Source organism: Schistocerca serialis, chromosome 6 (assembly GCF_023864345.2).
Source record: "Schistocerca serialis cubense isolate TAMUIC-IGC-003099 chromosome 6, iqSchSeri2.2, whole genome shotgun sequence".
NCBI classification, from domain to species: Eukaryota; Metazoa; Arthropoda; class Insecta; order Orthoptera; family Acrididae; genus Schistocerca; species Schistocerca serialis.
Window position 1 is genome coordinate 107,240,619 of NC_064643.1, and position 7,255 is coordinate 107,247,873.

The following is a 7,255-nucleotide window of genomic DNA, read 5'->3' on the forward strand; positions in this document are numbered from 1 at the left end:
TTTTCCGCAGTGAAACAGTTTCGGAACACTGAATTCAGTATTTCTGCCTTTCTTCGGTCGTCCTCTGTACCGGCAAATTGTCACCACGTGGACGCAAAAGTTCACTAACTTAATTAAAAATGATTTGCACTGTGAGTTTAATGACAATTCATCTCCGAGATATGCTTTCCCACTATTACAAGGAAGGTTGGTGTCACTTACTAAAATTAAACTCTTTAGTGAAAATTGTCTTTTTACCTAGCTTAACATAAATTATTCGGTAGGTCAGTTGTTAGGGCGGTAACACGTCGAATTATATATGATGGTGTCAATAAATCGCTGGTTCGAATCAAACCCGAAAGAATATGTTAATTTATTTGTAAAGCGACTCGACGATCCTCTCATGTCAAAACCAAATCACAATTACAAAATTTCCTCACAAAGATCAGAAACAGAATATTATTGCGTTTTCCTTGCTGTTTATATGAGCTTGCATTGGCATTCGCTATACAAACACGTCACGTTTCTAGTTAATATGGCCACATACATTTTACTTTATTACAAATAATGTTTTTTTTATCTTCGTACTGTCCATCTAGGGTCTTTATTGTTTAAACTTTTTCAAGTTTCATCATCTTACATACAGATGAAGTAAGTCTGCTTCAGACACTAACATCAGCTTACACTCACAAACATCACAGACCTTACGTTTGCGTTACCTGCAAGCTGTATTGTTCTATATCTATCTGCATACTAAGCCTCACTGTCCTACTCCTCGTTGTAGTGTGAGCGTATGGTTATATCTAAACTACTAGCAGTGCCTTCCAAAAAAAGTGAATTGTTTGTTCAAAAAGCAAATGCATTTATCCTCTTTCATCCATTTCTCAAACTAAGATTAATACGAATCTATTATAATATATACCACCATCGAAGCAACTGCTACAAATGAATTCTTACTAACGCTAATTTCGTATTTCGTGTACAACTTTTAAAAATACGGTATATGGCCCCATGACTGGGAGTCTACTACGCTATCCGTTGCGCCACGGAATGGCTACTGTAACTTACACCTCTGCTGAGTGTCTATAAGGGAAATCAGCACTAAGGTTTGCCAAGAATAATTTTCTGGTGCTTTGTGTTTTAGCTCATGACCCATAGTCGTCAATCTAGTTATAATATACGGACCCATTTGCAAAAGTTGTACAATTCCTTAGTTTTGAACGAGTTTAATGCCGCTGCAGGGAGCAGGGAAAATAATGGCCGTCGTTGCACATTTCGCCGCTCTAAATTGGCGGAGCATAAACTTACCAACTTTCACTATCATTGTCCACAAAATTCCTTTCGGTTGTTACTTGAAAGATGTAATTGCGTTTTTCCATTACTAAATAGATGTTTGCAGAAAAAGTACGTAAAAGCTTCGAAACTTCGGCTAACACTACTATATCACACGTAAGCTTCGTCTTACTTCTAGTCTGTGACGTCACCAGCTTTTTCGATCTCGTGACCAAATCTTGATTATTTAATGATTTTTAAACTTTAATTACATAAAAATAACAGATATTTTGTGAGAATATTGACCGTAAATGCTATTTGAATGTAATGATCAATCAGGATAACAACAATCCGAACCATATTTTTAACGTAGGAAAATAGCCTATTTTAGTACGTCCACACGGCCTTATGTTCCCCCTTTACATAGCGCCTGCAGGTGGCGCTACTAGAGGTCGATTATGTGTACCTGTGCTGAAATGCTAATCAATCTCTCTAGTCGCCGAAACCTCATGCTGCAAATTTCACCTGATTTGGATACTTCCTTCAGGGTCTTGCGTTTTGGGTGTTCAACAGTGTACACATGTTTTTATGCAGATTCTTTCTGCTTTTTTATGTATAGTGCGGGAACATCGCCCCAAAGATTTATAAACGCATTATTAAGAGTGAAAACACACACGACACTGGTGTGATATTCTACAGTATTTGTTATTAATTTCACAAACCAGTTTTTGGCTGTTACGCCAGTCTTCATTCAGCTGTTGACGAACATGAGCATGTGTAGTCGGTACAATATACACGGCATTATATGTAATGATTGTTTTATGCTTGACGTGCCGGTGTACACTGAAGTGGCAAAATTCATGGAATAGCGATACGCACATATACAGATGGCGGTAGTATCGCGTACACAAGCTGTAAAAGGGCAGTGCATTTGCGGAGCTGTCAATTGTACTCAGCTGATTCATGCGAAAAAGTCTGCCACGTGATTATCGCCGTACGGCAGGAATTAACAGACTCTGAACGCGGAACAGTTTTTAGAGCCAGCCGCATGGGACATTGCACTTCGAAAATCGTTGGGGAATTCAACATTCCGAGATCCACAGAGTCAAGAGTGCGCCGAGAACACCAAATTTCAGGCATTACCTGTCACCACGGACAACGCAGAGGCCGACGGGCTTCACGTAGTGACCGAGAGCAGCGGCGTTTGCGTAGAGCTGTCAGTGCTAACAGACAAGCAACACTGTGTGACATAATTGCAGAAATGCAGCGTCTTTCCTGGGCTCGTGACCACATCGCCTGGACCCTTGACGACTGTAAGCCCATGGCCTGCCCATAACAGTCCCGATTTCAGTTGGTAAGAACTGGTGGTAGGTTTTGAGTGTGGTGCAGACCCCATGAAGCCATGGACCCAAGTTGTCGACAAGGCACTCTGCAAGCTGGAAGTGGCTCCATAATGGTGTGGACTGTGTTTACATAGAATTGACTGGGTTTTCTGGTCCAACTGTACCGATCATTCACTAGAAATGGTTATGTTTAGCTACTTGGAGACCGTTTGCAACCATTCAGCGATGGAATTTGTATGGATGACAATGATCCACGTCACCAGGCCACACTTGTTCGCTGTTGAATGGTTCAAATGGCTCTCAGCACTATGAGACTTAACTTCTGAGGTCATCAGTCCCCTAGGGCTTAGAACTACTTAAACCTAACTAACCCAAGGACATCACACACACCCATGCCCGAGGCAGGATTCGTACCCGCGACCGTAGCAGTCCCGCGGTTCCGGACTGCAGCGCCAGAAACGCACGGCCACCGCAGCCGGCAAAACAACGACAAAACCGTCCGAAATCACCTCGTTTGACGGTACTGAAACCTGATTGCTAGGTAGTATTCAACGCATATGCAGGCGTTTTGTGTACTAGGTGACGGTGCAGAATTGTGTCGGAGGCTCACCATAAGAAAAAGAACGCTGAATCAACCTGGGCTTCGCTACCCTGATTCTTTTGTATCCCACGTGATGACGACAAGCTGCTATAGTCTGTCGGTAAACTGAAGAGTGAGCGAGCGAGTCCCCACTCTGCCAACCCAGCAACGTCACAGGGCCCTTCTACGGGCTTTCACAACGTCGTGCCGGCCCTGCCACGGCGCGCGCTTTAATTCTGTGGCGACGCTGTGGACAGATACGTCTCGGCTGATTTCATTTTTAGACAAATGCATTAAGATCATAAGGAATACAAAAAACCATAGCTTCTTCCGAAACACAACATCATAGAGTAAATATTATTAACATAAGAACGGAAGTCAGGATTATACTACAAACATAGAACCGAATGTCTGTTCATGTGAATGTATGTTCCTCTATTGCTATTCGCGAAACGAACCCCATATAATGCAGTCAGTCTGTAAAATTTAAGGCTTGTTCTTACTTTGTGTTTCTACCAAGAGGTAGACGTTTCCTTTGAAGCACTGCATTGAAACCTAACAATTCTTGCAGCACGAAGAGTGTTTAAAAAGTAAGCAGATATTTATAATTTTGTGTGTTGTATTAGTCCGACTTGCACTACGTTTTCGTCACTGGCTTTGTAAACATGCCTCAAAAGTATGTGTACAATGTTATGCATATTGGGTATTTACTCAGCTGTCAGAAACGTTACATGTGTTTTGGTAGCATCAACGATTATCTGTAATGTATAAAAATAAATTAGAGAATCTGTATTAAATTTTGTTATAAGAATGGAATAAAGTGTATGAAATTTTTAGAAACGGTAAATATTGCTTTTGGTGAGCCTGTTCTGAGTAAACCAATGGCAGACAAGTGGTATAAACATTTCAAAGCAGGCCTTAAAAGACAGCTGTTTTACAAGCATGGATGAGATTAAAAACGCACAGTTAAGAGACGTATAAACTGTCCCGAAGAAACAGCTCCTGAAGTGTTTCGGGAATTGGAAAAAGCACTGGCGTAAGTGTATAGCATGTATTGGGGAATATTTTGAAGAGGATAACATTACTGTAGATTAACAAATAAAGTTCTTACCAAAAAATAAAAATGAATATGTGAAAGCACCTCGAATGTCAAGCTTTTTGCTTAGAAGTCCAGAATCGGTGTACATGCTACGAAGGAAATTTCAGCAGTGTTTAGAAATTCTGTTGCGCACATGTTTTAAGCAATATGGCTTAGGATCAGGTGAATAGTGACCGAGATACAGATTTAGTGTTCCACAAGCATCAAAGATTTTACGTGATATTGAAACTGTCTATAACGATGGGTTTCTTCCCAAAATTATTAGTTTTCCTTGGTGGCGTTTCCAGTAAACCATGCGCCTTATTTTTCCGTTCCTTACTTATGCGCCCTATTGGGTGAGGCTGACGTTTGCATGGATTTCAGCCCTTTAATTGGGACTGGTAATATTAGCCAACAGTTCTTTTTGGGCCGCCTCTTTAATACAAACTGTAATAACATTAGAGAGAATCGAATCGAACGCTCGTTACTCCACAAATACCTCTTCTTCCTAGTATTCTGCATATTTTCTTGCAATGCTAAACGATTATCCATCACTTCCGGATATCTACATCTGCATCTACATGACTACTCTGCAATTCACATTTAAGTGCTTGGCAGAGGGTTCATCGAACCACAATCATACGCATTCCACTCCCGAACAGCGCGCGGGAAAATCGAACACCTAAACTATTCTGTTCGAGCTCTGATTTCTCTTATTTTATTTTGATGATCATTCCTACCTATGTAGGTTGGGCTCAACAAAATATTTTCGCATTCGGAAGAGAAAGTTGGTGACTGAAATTTCGTAAATAGATCTCGCCGCGACGAAAAACGTCTTTGCTTTAATGACTTCCATCCCAACTCGCGTATCATATCTGCCACACTTTCTCCCCTATTACGTGATTATACAAAACGAGCTGCCCTTTTTTGCACCCTTTCGATGTCTTCCGTCAATCCCACCTGGTAAGGATCCCACACCGCGCAGCAATATTCTAACAGAGGACGAACGAGTGTAGTGTAAGCTGTCTCTTTAGTGGACTTTTTGCATCTTCTAAGTGTCTTGCCAATGAAACGCAACCTTTGGCTCGCCTAACCCACAGTATTATCTATGTGGTCTTTCCAACTGAAGTTGTTCGTAATTTTAACACCCAGGTACTTAGTTGAATTGACAGCCTTGAGAATTGTACTATTTATCGAGTAATCGAAATCCAACGGATTTCTTTTGGAACTTATGTGGATCACCTCACACTTTTCGTTATTTAGCGTCAACTGCCACCTGCCACACCGTACAGCAATCTTTTCTAAATCGCTATGCAACTGATACTGGTCTTCGGATGACCTTACTAGACGGTAAATTACAGCATCATCTGCGAACAACCTAAGAGAACTGCTCAGATTGTCACCCAGGTCATTTATATAGATCAGGAACAGCAGAGGTCCCAGGACGCTTCCCTGGGGAACACCTGATATCACTTCAGTTTTACTCGATGATTTGCCGTCTATTACTACGAACTGCGACCTTCCTGACAGGAAATCACGAATCCAGTCGCACAACTGAGACGATACCCCATAGGCCCGCAGCTTGATTAGAAGTCGCTTGTGAGGAACGGTGTCAAAAGCTTTCCGGAAATCTAGAAATACGGAATCAACTTGAGAGCCCCTGTCGATAGCGGCCATTACTTCGTGCAAATAAAGAGCTAGCTGCGTTGCACAAGAACGATGTTTTCTGAAACCATGCTGATTACGTATCAATAGATCATTCCCTTCGAGGTGATTCATAATGTTTGAATACAGTATATGCTCCAAAACCCTACTGCAAACCGACGTCAATGATATAGGTCTGTAGTTCGATGGATTACTCCTACTACCCTTCTTAAACACTGGTGCGACCTGCGCAATTTTCCAATCTGTAGGTACAGATCTATCGGTGAGCGAGCGGTTGTGTATGATTGCTAAGTAGGGAGCTATTATATCAGCGTAATCTGAAAGGAACCTAACCGGTATACAATCTGGACCTGAAGACTTGCCCGTATCAAGCGATATGAGTTGCTTCGCAACCCCTAAGGCATCTACTTCTAAGAAACTCATGCTAGCAGCTGTTCGTGTTTCAAATTCTGTATCGAAGTACATCAGTAAGTATACAAAGTTAACTCACAGACACTGGCAACTAAGATCCCACGAACAGAAACAACGTATGTCACTGCACGCCGATCTACACCGCTAGACCGACAACGGGCAACAGATTTTGGATGTCCCTGTAGGCCGGTGGCATCGTTCTTCCCCCACCAAAGGCGCTGCTCGCTCTTGAGTTTACAGACACACTACTCGTATAGGAGATAGGTCAGTAGCGAGAATGAGGCACTGCGGTACGTACCAGGTCAGGGCTGTGACGACGGCGCGCGGCTGCTGTGTGACGTGACGAGTCGCCGGCGTCGGCGTCGCTTTTATGTGGCGCGGCTTCTGTGCTGTGGGCGGGAAGGGAGGCCGGGGGGGGGAGGGGGGACCGGTGGGTGGGGGGGGGGCGGTGGGGGAGTTGCCTGTGGCGTCAGGCTTCGTGTCGGCCAAAAAGCACCCGTGACCTTGCCGACCTCGCTTCAGTCCGCTACGTTACGTTGCAACCGCGTATCGGATAATAGCCGGCGATGGTTGGCTTGTCCCACACCACACTTCACAGCTAGCTCGATATTTTGTTCCGATTTGCGTATTATCTCCCGATCCTCTTTTTTTTCTGTGTACAGTTCTTCCCCGCCAGACAGCTGCCGAGATGAGCGAAGCGGAACATTGGCCTCGACTCGATTACAAGCGTGATATTCTCTCTCTCTCTCGGAGAAAGTTGTACCTGTACAACTAACCTGCTCACTAGACTTGGCCACTGTTTCTATGTTTCGATACAGTGTATCGATACGTGGAACTGTTGCAGTGTTTCGGAACGGCTGTGGTTCACTGTTTCGAAACAGTGGTGTTTCATCCCGTCCCTGTCTCGGATAACCGGACCAGATTCGA

At 43.2% G+C, this 7,255-nt stretch overlaps 2 protein-coding genes across 2 annotated transcripts in view; both read right to left on the reverse strand.

Moving 5' to 3' along the window:
- The window catches only part of LOC126483863 (lysozyme-like), a 287,279-nt gene extending 280,780 nt beyond the window's left edge, over window positions 1-6,499 (reverse strand). The window contains exon 1 of the mRNA XM_050107086.1: window positions 6,408-6,499. The gene's annotated coding sequence lies outside the window, so the exon portion shown is untranslated. The remainder of the gene's footprint in view (window positions 1-6,407) is intronic.
- The window catches only part of LOC126483862 (lysozyme-like), a 42,393-nt gene extending 35,704 nt beyond the window's left edge, over window positions 1-6,689 (reverse strand). Inside the window, exon 1 of the mRNA XM_050107085.1 lies at window positions 6,627-6,689. The gene's annotated coding sequence lies outside the window, so the exon portion shown is untranslated. The remainder of the gene's footprint in view (window positions 1-6,626) is intronic.
- Window positions 6,690-7,255: the final 566 nt, after the last annotated feature.